We start from the raw sequence: 14,796 nt of genomic DNA on the forward strand, positions 1-14,796 counted from the left end.
AGTGCGTGTGGAATCGAGGCGGGACCGCGGGGGTCTCGAACCAAAGAGCAAGCGAGGGAGGAGAAAGAGAGAGAACCGGCTACGCAGGGCCGGGGATACACAGGGACACGGCCCTTCAGCACGGAGAACGCGAACAGACACCGACACAGACAGATGCGAATGACTTAATATGTATATTAAGAAAATGGCTAACACTACTACAACCCTCGATGGGGCACAGGTTGGTTACAACCGAACAGGCCGGCGAACAGATGCCGATGCCTGCTCGCTTCGAGGCACAAAACAGGGCAAGGGGGGGTAGCAGGTCGGAGGTGCTGCCGGAAGCACTCGGGCGTTCCTCGAAACAGCGCGAGCCTCCTCGGAACTCTGCACAGAAAGCTATGGAGCTCAAGAAGGAAGGAAACAGAGAGTGAAGTGTCCAGAAACGGTCCGACAGCACTTCCTCCTCTCTGCGCGATCTCCCTTTGCAACAGCTCTTTCCTGCTCTTATATAGCCCGACGAGCAGGCCGTCCTTTAGCTCGCGCGCGCGACCGAAAAGACTGTTCGCGCGGTCTTTGTCTCCACCTATGTTAGGGCCCGTTCCTGCCGATTATCCTCCTAACTCGCTTCTTCATACAACTTGGAGCTTGCGCGCGTGAAGAACCGGTTCCCACGCCTAGGTGCGCCGATTCCGCCTATGGACGGTTTTCTTCACGACATCCGCCCCCACCTAACCGCGCATCCTCCGGTATGCGCCAAGAGAGTTGGGACTGAGAAAACCGGCCCGTCTTCATTCCTCGCCCGTCGGTTCTTCCTCGTTTTCGGATCGTTCGTCACTGCCGACCAGGAGAGCCGGGTCTGGCTCGTCGTCGTGTCGCTTCTTGAACGCCTTGATCCGCTTCCCTGCAACCGGTATCGCCATTCTCGTGCCGTCGAGTTCCGCCAGGTGATATGTCCCGTTGTCATTGGCGCTCCGTACCACGTAAGGCCCGAACCACCTTCGTGCGAACTTCCGTGTAGCTCGGTGCTGGTTGTCGAGGCTGCTGTCGTAGACGAGCACCCAGTCACCTTCTTCGATTTTCTTCGGTCGGAGCCGGTGCGTTCGGTCGAACCTGGCTTTGTTCTTTTTCCTCGCCACCCGGAGCTTCTCCGCAGCCAGTTCCACGTCCTCCGGTCTCCGCTCGAGCTGTCGTATGCGCGCGGCCAACAACTCCTCCCGGCTCATCTCGTCCCTCCAGTCGACCGTTGCCCACGAGGAGATAGCCCGTTCTATCGGCATGATCGGCTTCTGGCCGAACATGAGCTCCGTCGGCATGTACCCGGTTACCGAACTATGCGTGGTCCGGTCTGCCCACAAAGCATAAGGTAGCAGCCGCGGCCAGTCACCGACTCGGCCTCCGCATGCCCGAACCAACGCCTTGACGATCGGTCCGTGTCCGCGCTCCACCTTTCCATTCGCCTCCGGATTGTACGCAGTGGTGAGCGAGAGCTTGACTCCCAGCCGGCCGAACAGCTCCGTGGCTTCTTCGGCGTCCAACTCCCCTCGGTCAGCCACGATCTTCCCGACGCACCCGTACCGGCATATCACGTCCTCGATTAGGAACCGGCATACGGCCGCGGTCGTTTTGTTCGGAAGGGCCCGGCCTTCCACCTGGTTCGTCAGATCCTCCCGCGCTAGGACCAGGTACCGCATCTGTCCTACCCCCATTGGCATCGTCACCAGATCTACCATCCATTTGAAGTGGATGGTCGGAGGGTACGTGGGGTGAAGCTCGTCCCGATGTCGGACTATGGAGTGCATCTGACAGCTCTCGCAAGTTGTCACGAACCGATGCACGTCCCGGTACTGCCCCGGCCACCAATACTTCCCCTTCAGTTTCTCAAACGTAGCCCATGTTCCACGGTGTCCAGCCCAAGGGCTGTCGTGGTAGGCCGTCAGCAGCTCCTCCTGTTCTTCCTTCATCGCCACCACCCGGAGCGGAGCGCCGTCCTTCTTCTTCGGGTGCTTCCATAGATAGCCATCCCGGAGAAAGAACCGGTACGCTTTCTTCCGGATCCGGTTGGCCTCGTCCTTCGTCCATGACGCATCGGGCGTCATTGTCTTCAAAAACCCACCGATCTGCAGCCACTCCCCGTCGTACTTGCTCGCGTCGAAGTCGTTAAGCGCCGGAGTGCTTGTTCCGTCGGTTGTTACATACGCAGTCTCGAAGAAGTCCACGCCGACGTCTTCGTCCTCCGAAACCATGCCGCCCTCGTCATCGAATCTCGCCCTTGAAAGCATGTCGGCCATGGCGTTGTCTTTCCCGGAAATGTGTCGTATTTCCGGGTCCAGGGACTTGATGTACGCTATCCACCTGAGCATTGCCAGGTCCGGCGTCGCGCATCCGGAAATCATGCCAAGAATCGGCATGCAATCCGTCTCTATGATTACCTCTGTCCCGATCAGATAGTCCTTGTCGGCCTTCACCGCCGAAACGATACCCCAGAGTTCGCGTTTAACCTGGGCGTATCCTCGCTGCCGTTCGCTGAGGACCTTCGCGCCGAATCGGATCGGAAACCGATTGCCGTCCTCGTCTTCTTGGTTGACGACCCACCCGATTCCGGTCGGACTCGTGTCAACCGTTATGTACACTGGGGTGCCCTTCCTGTAGACGGCCTTTCGGAGCGCCGGTGTTGCCGAAAGAGCCTCCTTCAGCTTCCGGACCGACTCCGTGTGCTTGTCTAGCCATTCGAATCTTTGCCCTTTCCTCAATAATCCGTATAGCGGCTCCGCAACATGGGCGTAATGCGGGATCCATATGTGGTAGAATGCGCATGCCCCCAGGAATCTTCGTACTTCCGTGACCGAGCTGCAGTCGGGCTTCATCGCGGAGATGGCTTCTACCTTTGCCGGAGACGGTTTCCGGCCATATGGCCCACATAAGTGTCCGACCACCATGATTTCCGACTGCCCGAAGGCTGATTTCTCCCCCGAGAAGGTGAGCCTCGCATCCTCTAGCCTTTGCAGCACCTTCTCGCAGTCGTCGATGTGCGTTACCACGAATCGCCGGCATCCGTCCGGCCCGATCGTCTCGTCCTTCTCTTCTACCGGGCATCCCTTGATCGGGATGTCGTCTAGAAACGGCATGGTGATGTCCGGGATGCAGTCCCTCAGCACCTTGTTCATTGCATTCACCATGTGCGCCACCGAGTTGGTCCCTCCTTGCGGCAGCGTACACATCCGCACTAGGCCGAGGGGAGTTCGCATCGTCGTAATGTCTCTGCTCTCCACGGCTAGCTGGAACTCGTCGTACCCTGAGTATAGATCACCGACCGAGTAAATCGACCTTCCGGCGAAGGCCTCCGCGAACTCGTCTATGGTCGGTCCGATCCCTGCGTTCCGAATGGTCACTCTGTTGACCGGCTGCAGGTCCTGAATGAAGCGCAATGATCCGTTTTTCTTTGGTACGGTAAACCATCGGTTTGAATACGGGGCGCTCGATGGCTCGAGAATGCCCATATCAACTTTCTGCTTCAACAGCCCCATCAACTTCGGGATGTGAGCTCTCGGAACCGGAATTGGCTTGAGATTCCACGGTACATGCGGTACTGTGAATATCACCATCGGTTCTACGATCGTCGGGTCTACGCACCCGATTTCCTCCGGTGAGAATGCGAAGGCTTTCCCGTGCCTTCCGAGCATTCTCCGGAACCGGTCTTCCTCCGCCGGCAGTAGGAACCCGCCCCCACCGATCTTCAGCTCGCGGAGCGTCTCGTTGGTGAAGGTGTGTCCTATGCAGGCCCGATCTCGTAAGCTGGGGTCCGATGCAACCCCTTTAATCCGGGATTCACTGCCCTCCGGTAAGGGCGCCGCAACTGGCCTCACCTTCCGGTCCACCGTCTTGTACTTGGTGCTCACTCGGGCCGTCCGTTCCGACTCGAGCCCTCGACCGAAGTCCGCGATGACTTCGTACATTTCTTCTGAACATACCGGTATCGCCCGGTCCTCGATAAGGTCTTCTTCGACTACCCTCCCCAACATTCCCAAGGTGTCGTCGAAGGAGACTGCCTCCACGGCTCCGTTGATTTCTTCGTCAGGGCCGAGAACTCCGCACGCCCGAAGTCTCCCCTCCGTCTTTGTTTTCTCTCGGCCGGTGATGCCGACCATCGTACATGCTCCGCTGTTGGAGAAGCAAAATTTCCTACCTATTGTACACGGTTTTATCGTACAGATGTGGGGTTTTCCCGGAGCATCCGGACTGTCGCGGCCCCACGCCTTGGCAGTCCTCTCTAAAAATCCTCTCGGTTTTCGGAACCGAGGGAGTCGCGGTTACGTTCGTGGTTCGGCCGTACCGTCAGAAACTGGACCGAATGGCGCCCGTCTTGGCTTTTGACCCTCGCGTAGGCCGAACCATTGTCCAGCACCTTGGTCTCCATTCGCGCCGCCGTGATGTACGGCTCTCCCAGTATGACCGGATGCGAAGACGTCTCCTGCACGAAGAAGTGCTGGTCAATCTCGACGTCGCCGATCTTGACTCGCACATTCGGACAGGCCCCGTGCAGTTCCTCGGTGGCGCGCGTTGCTGCCCTTATTTTCCACCCGTGCTTGGTGTTGATCGGCCATTTGCCCTTCTTATAGAAGTCCATGGACATCAAGTTGATCTCCGATCCGTGGTCCACCAAAGCTATCACCGGTTCCTGGACATCGCCGATCTTCACCGGGGTTTCCGTGGTCGCTCGGGCCCAGTGTGGTCTCGAATAGTGGCTTTCCGCCCACTCGTCTCCCAGCGCCATGTCGTCTAGGTGCGTCGTCCGCACTTCCACTTGTCTTTCCGGTTCTGTCTCCGTTGACAGCCTCTTCCGTTTCACCAAGTCCACGATGGAGTCGTGGAACTCCTTCTTGGCGATTCCCAGCACCTCTCGTAACGACAGCTCCACCTTGCTGTCGAGGATCCGTTCCTCCAGGACCTTTCGTAAGTTCGTGGTCCTTTCTATCTCCGTCCCCAGACGGTACCCGCCCTTCTGGGGTTTATCTTGCGTACCGGCCCCGCCGGCTTCGTCCCGTCGTGGCCCGGACCGGGTCTCGTATCGTTGTGAGGGCCCGGTCGTCCCGGGTTTCCCCACCCGCTTCTCTTCTACCAGGGCCTCGTGGTTCTGGCAAGCGGCTTCCACGAAGCCCGTCTTTTCCTCGACAGGGTCGCTCCACCCGGTCATCTCCCGTACCCGTTTCTCCGCACGGTCCGATTCCTCCCTTTTAAGCCTCGCATCGGCAAGGCCTTCCAGCATCGTCGGCCAGAATCCGGTTTTGCTTTCCCTTCGGGCCTCGCCGCCCCCGACTCGAATGCCGGCCGACGCCGAGTAGTGGACGGTTTCCGCGTGTCGGGCCGCCGCCTCTTCCATCAACCTTTTCATACCACCTCGCCCGTCGTTTCGGCTCAGGGCCCTTCGGGTGTCGCTGGCATGCACCCGTCCTTCCCACAGGTACACCACCCTGTTCCTCAGCGCCTCCGCGAAGTCGCCGCAGTCCTTCCGAATGTGGCCGACTTCATCGCACCACATGCACTTGTTTCCTGCCGCCGGCCGTCGGTCACGAGCCGGTTCGCCACCTTCCCTTCGGGCTTGCGCGATTTGGAGGTCCTTTATCGCCCTCGTCAATTCCTCCAGCGCCGCTCCTCCGGTCGAGCCTCTGACTACGCCGGTCGAAGCCGAACCGGTTTCCAACCACTCTCGGGTCTCTTCCTTTCGCACCTGTGGCGCTGGTTCGAGCTTCCTTGCTGCGACCGAGCCCGACCCAGCTGCCCCGTTATCCGCCCATTCTCGCCGTTTGTCGAAACGGCCACAGACTTTCTTGACAGCCGCCCAGTCGGTAGTGAGCCCGTCTTCGGTTTCCAGCAAGAGGCCCACGTGCTCCCGATCCCGCTCGTCGACCGACTTGACAAACAGCAAGACCCGGCTCGTGTCCAGGATGGTTCGGTCGAGCGCCGAAAGGCGCGCAAAGTTTTCCTCGAACTCCCGGAGGAGTGCCGTCGCGTTTCTTCCCTTCCCCGGGGACTCCACCCATTCCATGAACCTTAGCTTTGAAAGCCGGAGCGCGTCGTCCAGCCCGTATTTCTCTAGGAGCCGTCCTTCGAACTCCTCCCAGGTACGGCTCTCCGCCCGCACCTCGAGCACCTCCGCATGGATGCTCGGCATCGCCACTCGAGGAAATCCGCCAAGACGCCTTTCTTCCGGAATGTCCCGCATCAGCATCTCTGCACCGTAGGACGCCAAATACTTCGTGGCATCCTTCCCATCGAACCGGCCGATCGTGCCGACGACCGCCTCAATAGCTCTGTCGAGGGCACCGGTGCCCTCGCGCGCGTTTACAATCCGATCCACGGCCGAAGCCATGGCCTCTGCAAGATCCGACCCCCTCATTTTCTGCTCTTCTGCCGCCTCTTTCACGTCGGGTTCACCAAAGATGTCGAGATATTACGCAAGTGCGTGTGGAATCGAGGCGGGACCGCGGGGGTCTCGAACCAAAGAGCAAGCGAGGGAGGAGAAAGAGAGAGAACCGGCTACGCAGGGCCGGGGATACACAGGGACACGGCCCTTCAGCACGGAGAACGCGAACAGACACCGACACAGACAGATGCGAATGACTTAATATGTATATTAAGAAAATGGCTAACACTACTACAACCCTCGATGGGGCACAGGTTGGTTACAACCGAACAGGCCGGCGAACAGATGCCGATGCCTGCTCGCTTCGAGGCACAAAACAGGGCAAGGGGGGGTAGCAGGTCGGAGGTGCTGCCGGAAGCACTCGGGCGTTCCTCGAAACAGCGCGAGCCTCCTCGGAACTCTGCACAGAAAGCTATGGAGCTCAAGAAGGAAGGAAACAGAGAGTGAAGCATCCAGAAACGGTCCGACAGCACTTCCTCCTCTCTGCGCGATCTCCCTTTGCAACAGCTCTTTCCTGCTCTTATATAGCCCGACGAGCAGGCCGTCCTTTAGCTCGCGCGCGCGACCGAAAAGACTGTTCGCGCGGTCTTTGTCTCCACCTATGTTAGGGCCCGTTCCTGCCGATTATCCTCCTAACTCGCTTCTTCATACAACTTGGAGCTTGCGCGCGTGAAGAACCGGTTCCCACGCCTAGGTGCGCCGATTCCGCCTATGGACGGTTTTCTTCACGACAACGTGCTTACGTGTTCCACCATACTCTCGCCGTCCCGGTACTTGAGGTTCACTATCTTCCTCATCAGGGAGGTCCGGTTCAACGCATTCTTCCTCTCGTAGAGGCCCGACAGCTTCCGCCACATCTCATATGCGTTGGTGTCGTTCGCCACATGTTGCAGAACGCTCACGTCGACGTATTGCCGAATGGTTGCAACGGCTTTCCGGTTCAGAAGCCTCCATTCCGACTCAAGTACCCCCTTCGGTATTTCCGACCTGTCAATCGGTTCGTACAGGTCCCGAACAATCAGAAGATCCTCCATCTTGATCTTCCAGTCGGCGTAATTCTGCGCATTCAGCACCATCATCCCCGGCTGCCCGCTGCCGCCGCCTTCCATTTTCTGCAGCAGTTCGCTCTGATACCAAATTGATGGAAGTTTAATCGACACTTTCCAAGCTTCACTTCTCGGCCACAACCAAGGAAACACACGAATCGTTGTTGCAGAAAATGGGAAATGCGAAAGATAGAGTGGACACACGATTTATCGTGGAAAACCCTATACGGGAAAAACCACGGGAGTACAAGACTCCGAACCAAAACTATGCACAGAGAAGTATACAATGGCGAGCTGCAAGGCGACGACCTTGAGCTCCCTGTCCTCGCCACAGGCGGCGGAAATACACAGAGGCGTCGACCTCTTCCTCTCTCACGCTCTATCTCTCTCACGGCTGCTCACTCTTCACTCCTCTTGAGTGGAAAAACAGAAAAAATAAGAACCAACGACATAAAACTGTTTGCCCTAAGTCATATTTACACACATATGACTTTCGGGCTATTTACAAATATAGCCTCAAGGGCCCTTGGCAAACATATTCACAAATATGTCCCCGCATCTGGATCTCTCTCCGGGTACATTCGTCATCCGGCTCCGTAGCCGGGGTCTTCATCATCCGGCTCCGTAACCGGGGTCTTCATCATCCGGCTCCGTAACCGGGGTCTTCATCATCCGGCTCCGTAGCCGAGGTCTTCATCATCCGGCTCCGTAGCCGGGGTCTTCATCATCCGATTCCCGGACATCCGACCATCCCATCCGGAGGGACCGTAATCCCAACATCTCTCTCTCTCTCTCTCTCTCTCTCTCTCTCGCTCCTCGGTCCAAGACCCCCGTGGTCCCGCCCCTTCTACACGCACGCGCGTAACAACGCGACAACGCTACGAGAGCTCAAGGTCGGTGGGGGTGGGTTTCTACTACCGGCGGAAGAGGACCGGTTTCGGAGGATGCTCGGAAGGCACATGAAAACCTTCGCATTTTCGCCGGAGAGATCGGGTGCGTAGACCCGACGATCGTGGAGCCGATGGTGATATTCACGGTGATATTCACCATGCCATTCCTGGACGACATCCCGATCAAAGGGTGTCTGGTGGAGGATAAGGATGAGGCGGTTGGGTTGGACAGATGCCGGAGGTTCGTCGCGAACCACATTAATGACTACGAGAAGGTGCTGCAAAGGCTGGAGGACGTCGCGGAACCACTCTACGGTTTGCTGAAAAAAGGGCGCAAATTTGAATGGGGCAAGGAGCATACGAGGTCAATCCGGAGACTGAAGGAGGCGCTTACTGCGGCACCGGTTTTCCGGAAAGCGGTTTACGACAAGGAGGTCCCAATCTACGTAATTGTAGATACGAGCCCGATCGGGATAGGATGGGTGATCAATCAAGAGGACGAGAGCGGCATGCAGTTCCCAATCCGGTTCGGGGCGAAGGTTCTCAGTGAGCGACAGCGAGGATACGCCCAAGTTAACCGCGAACTGTGGGGTACCGTTTCGGCGGTCAAGACCGACAAAGACTACTTGATCGGGACAGAAGTAATCATCGAGACGGACTGCCTGCCGATCCTCGGTATGGTTTTCAGATGCGCGACTCCGGACCTAGTGATGCTCAAGTGGATCGCGTACATTAAGTCCCTGGACGCGGAGATACGACACATCTCCGGAAAGGACAACACCATGGCCGATATGCTTTCAAGAGCGCGTTTCAAGGACGAGAACAACATGGTTTCGGAGGACGAAGAAGTCAGCGTAGACTTCTTCGAGTCGGCTCGCGTAACGACAAGGGCAAGGAGCACTTCGGTGCTTAACGAGTTCAATGAGTGTGAGTACAACGGGGAGTGGGTCCAGATTGGAAGGTTCCTAAGGACAATGAGGCTGGACGCGACATGGGGCCAAAAGGAGGCTCACCGGGTCCGGAAGAAAGCATACCAATTCTTCCTACAAGGCGGAAATATATGGAAGCTCCCAAAGAAACGAGCCGCTCCGAGTGGTGGCGAGGAAGGACGAGCAGGACAAGTTGTTAGCGGCGTACCGGGGGACATGGACCACGTTCGAGAAACTGAGAGAGAAATATTGGTGGTCGGGCCTGTACCGGGATGTGTACCAGTTCGTGACAACATGCGAAAGCTATCAGCTGCACTCCACAGTCCGACATCAGGACAAGCTGCACCCGACTTACCCGCCGACTGTCCACTTCAAGTGGATGGTGGATCTGGTAATGATGCTGATGGGGGTAGGGCAGATGCGGTACCTGGTGCTAGCTCGAGAAGATCTGACGAACCAGGTGGAGGGACGAGCACTACCAAACAAGACGACCGTGGTCGTATGCCGGTTCCTAATCGAGGAGGTAGTGTGCCGGTACAGGTGCGAGGGAAAGATCGTAGCGGACCGTGGGGAACTGGATGCACAAGAAACCCAAGAGATGTTTGAACGGTTAGGGGTCAAGCTCTCGCTCACTACGGCGTACAATCCAGAGGCAAACGGGAAGGTGGAGCGCGGACACAGGCCAATCGTAAAGACGTTGGTACGGGCTTGCGGAAGCCAGGTCGGGAATTGGTCGTGGCTCCTACACTACGCACTATGGGCAAACCGGATGACGCATAGTTCGGTGACCGGGTACATGCCGGCAGAGCTTATGTATGGGCAGAAACCGGTCATGCCGGTGGAGTGGACGATTTCCTCGTGGGCGGTGATAGATTGGAGGAATGAGATGAGCCAGGAAGAGTTGTTGGCGGCGCGGATTCGACAGCTCGAGCGAAGACCGGAGGACGTGGAGTGGACAAAGACGAAGCTGCAAACGGCGATGGAGAGGAAAAAAGGCCGGTTCGACCAGACGCACCAATTGCGGCCAAAGAAGATCGAGGAGGGCGACTGGGTGTTGGTGTATGACAACAGGCTCGACAACCAGCACAAGGCAACGTGCAAATTCACAAGGAGGTGGTTCGGGCCCTACGACGTAACGAGCGCGAACGACAACGGGACGTATCATCTTGCGAACCTCGACGGGACGCGATTAACAGTGCCGGTAGCCGGGAAGCGAATCAAGGCGTTCAAGAAGCGATATGAGGATGAGCCAGACCCGGGAAGCGTGACCGACGACGACAACCGGTTCGGAGCGGACGAGGATTCGGGCACTGACGGATGATTATGGGCTAGTTTTCTCCGGCAATTGTTCGTGTCTGGCGCATATCGGTGGATGCGCAGTTTGGTGGGGGCGGATGTCGTGAAGAAAACCGGCCCTAAATGGAATCAAGGAGTTAAAAGCGTGAAACCGCCCTTTCACGGAAGTGCGTGAATTGACACAATTTATATAACTAGGGATAGGACGGTTGTTGTAAGTATACTAGGTATAAGATACTTATTAATTAGGAAATCAAAGCGTATCTCTGTCCGGAGGGACAAAGAATAAAGTTGATATGTTTTGATGTAACGGCCTCTCGGGGAGACCTATAAAAGGGAGGAGAGAGGAAAGAGAAATTATCACGTTTTGGGGGAAAAGAAGGAGACGTTGTCGGACTGGGAACCGAGCTCTCTTCCTCTACCATCATTCTCTGCAGGGTCGCCATCGTTGTAATTGTCACGGTGTCGCGTTGTTACGCACGTGCGTGGAGAACGAGGCGGGACCACCGGGGTCTTGGACCGAGAAATAGCTGAGAAGGAGGAGAACGGAAAGGCAACGGACGCACTTGCACACGCACAAACACGGGAGCACACAGGAATCACAGTCCAACAACACAGCAAAACGAGACGACTAGAAGTCCTAGTATATGAACACGTATGTATATAAATATATATATATTTCAAGACGGTTACAACTAACAGGCTGGCAAGGCGAACACCGACGCCTGTTCACTCACACACAGAAGAGCGAGATGGAGACTCTGCCGGAAGCACACAGGCGTTCCACGGAGCAGAGTCAGCCTCCCGAAAACCTACGCAAAATGGCTATGGAGAGTGGCAGAGGAGAAGGGCTCGGTCCCAGTCCGGCAGCACTTCGTCCTCTCTCTAACGCGCTATATCTTTTTCCATTCCTCTCCCTCTCTTTTATAGCCCAAGGAGGGAGGTCGTTATCATCTGTTACATCACATTAAATCTCTGTCCTTTCGGACAAAGATACACCTCGATTCTCTCCCTATTGAATGCATGCTACCTAGGATTTCACCTCAGCCGACTTGTACCTACCTACTTACCATACAATGAAAAGTGTGCTCGCGTAAGGGCCAGTTTACACACGCTAAACTCGGTTTCCGCCTAGGGACGGTTTTCTTCACGACAACGGTTATTGTAATCTCTTATTTCGGTGTTATCTGTGTCGTTTGTGTTGTCTGTGTTTCTGGGAGTGTCTTCTTTCACTTCTCTCGAGTGCGCTCCTCGATTGAGTCGGTATACGCGTTGGCAGTTCAATCAACGGGTAAGTGCGGCCGGTTGCTGGCAGGTCTAGCAGGCCCTACACTTGCATGCTTCTCACCTCCTCTTGTCTCACACGCTCCTTGATTTAGGGCCCCCGTGGTCCCGCCTATTTCACACGCGGAAGTGTAACAACCTGACAACATGTCAACCGGTTTGGCCGGCTTCATATTCCGCAATATTTCGCTACATATATGTAGGGCTTAAGAAATTAGGTTGTTGAAATGTAGGATATCTTTAAGGTATGAAGGCGAAATTGCTCAAATGGATAGGAAAGGAAGGCCTTGTTTAATTGTGCATTGCAACATAGCAAGCCTCATGATTAGGGTACAAATAAGATTAAACCTTAACATAAATAAAAGGGGAAACATCTGTCACAAAGTCATGGTTGGTTCTCATATAGTAAAGATAATTGGACATATATAGTTGACATATATGGTAAACATAATTGGAACTATATTGTTACTAAGTCTTTTGATATGGTGCCCCATGAGCATCTTTGGAGACAAATGGAAGAATTGAAGATAATAAGGTAATTGACACTTGCAATTTCTTGAATCTATGAAAATGTGATATGCCATGTTTGGATGAGGGGTGGAATTTTAAATTTCTTCACTATCTCCACTTGGGTTTATGAATGTATGAATTTGAACAAATGGTTGATGCATTCATAAAGTAAGAACGAACCAAAGAAGTTACAGTAGGGAATGCAGTTATCATGCTTCTATTATATGCATGTGGTGTTTTTTACAAACACTTTAGAAGATGAACAAAAGGTTATTTGCATGTTGGAAAATTTTGTATGAATATCCACTATCAATGCATTCAAGACAAAGGTTATGCCAATTAAGACTCAAAATAAGGATAAATCATGGAATGTGTACAATAATGAGTCACTTGAAATTGTAAAAAGCTTCAGTCTTGGGCTTCAAGCTCCCTCCAATAATATATAGAATGAGCTTGCTCACACTTTGATACAATGTGCTACATTCTACCAAGTTTACTTTTGGCACATTGTCCTCCAAGTCCATTCCCTCCCTATAAACATTTATATGTAAAATTCTTGAACACTGCGAGTCACTAATGAATCCCACGCCTATATAAAAACGATTTAGTACCTGGTCTTTTTTCCCGAAGAAAGGGCTTCCCATTAGTTAGGTAAGTGTCTTTACAATCCGATATGTACACCAATAATGTAATCATAGAGACTCAACAATTCTATTTACCACATTATCCTATTTGGCACACTCCTCCCTATTTATCATTGAACTTCTCTAAAACCGATATTGATCACGAACATCAAAAAGATATTGTAATCTTCATATACATATTCCATGACCACCAATTTGTGTTGATCATCCTCTCACCTACAAATTTACAAAAAAATACCATGTACCTTCTCGTAGAGCCCTTACACTACTTCGCACTCAATCTCACAAGTTAGGTATTGAAGTTGCATCATGGTATCAAAATGTAACGAATTTTAAGACATGTAAAGTATACAATGAAGGCATGGTAGAGGATGAATGTCACTTGCTTTTCACATGCTTGACATATAGTGCAATTCGTTCAAGATATGTTGACATAATAAGAGGGAGTGATAACTTAAGTGCCAATGAAGGCCTATGAATCTAGCCTAGTACGTAGGCGTATTTTTGGGAGTTAGTGTCAGTCGCTCGTATGAGCATTGAAGTACATAGTACTTTGTTAGTCCTTTGTGGACTTGTATAAAAAGTGTTCACTGAGCACATCCTATGTGCATAGTGTTATATTTTGAATTGAGTTTTTGTTTTCTGCTCTCTCTATCTCTCTTGTGTATTCTTCGTTCTTAAGCTTCCATTAAACCTTCTTTCTCTGTTTTACTGTTGTTACTCGGTTGAGCCGGTTTGTCTACAAGCTTCCGCACGGTATTCTTGACACTATGGTTTAAAGTAAACATGTTTTTTTTCTAGTGTGATGGTCTTAAGTGACATTATCAATATTAGCAAGAGTAAAATGTTGATCAAATCATTCTCCTAGGGGTTATTTTTAGGGAAAAGTACCAAGATACCCCTGGAAGTTTGTCTATTTACCAGAATGCCCCTGGAAGTTCCAAATTTACCAAACTACCCCTATGTCCAAAGTTACACTTTATAAAGTAATTATACACTCAAATCTACAAGCCCTATTTACCGAAGATGGAAGAAATGACCCGAACTAGCCCTATTTACCAAAGATTTGAGTGTATAATTACTTTATAAAGTGTATTTTTTTGGACATAGGGGTAGTTTGGTAAATTTGGAACTTCCAAGGGTCTCTTGGTACTTTTCCCTTATTTTTATATGTTCTTTCAAGCTACACAATTTCTAGAACCTTTGAAAACATCATTTCCACATACGTAATGAGAGCATGTGAAGAATGAAATTTTGATGAGCTTATCCATCCCCTCAACATTTTTGAAACTTTGATTATCTCATCCCATCCCCTCAAAATTTTCACTTAACAAAAATGTTATAAAAAATGTGAACTTTTGGGTGCATGTGGAGAATCAAACTTGAGTGACCACAACTAGCTACCCAATATTTTGGATGGTTATAGGAGTCACATCGTAAGTCGCGTATTTATAAGACTCTATAGACCATTTGGAAAATTAAGCTTGCAAATTGATTTGAAAATCATGAATCAACATCAAAAGTAAAGAGAGGGTTTTTTCAAGGTCTTACAAGACTTTTGGAACCATTTGGAGAGTTGAACTTGATAAAGGATCACGTTGATAAAATGACAACAAAAGCAAGGATAAGGATATGTTTCCATACCACAGCTAACTTTGAGAACTCATGAGATTAATATCATGGTCAACTTATATAACTTCTATACGTATTCAGAGAATCAAAGTTTAGTTATAAGTGTTTCTAGAGTATCCCAATGAGAATTTGTAGCATGAATACATTGTCATCAAAAGCAAG

The sequence above is a fragment of the Azolla caroliniana genome, unplaced genomic scaffold, assembly GCF_043228905.1.
Source record: "Azolla caroliniana isolate FFs.n. ecotype wild unplaced genomic scaffold, voAzoCaro1.0.p SCAF_4, whole genome shotgun sequence".
NCBI lineage: Eukaryota > Viridiplantae > Streptophyta > Polypodiopsida > Salviniales > Salviniaceae > Azolla > Azolla caroliniana.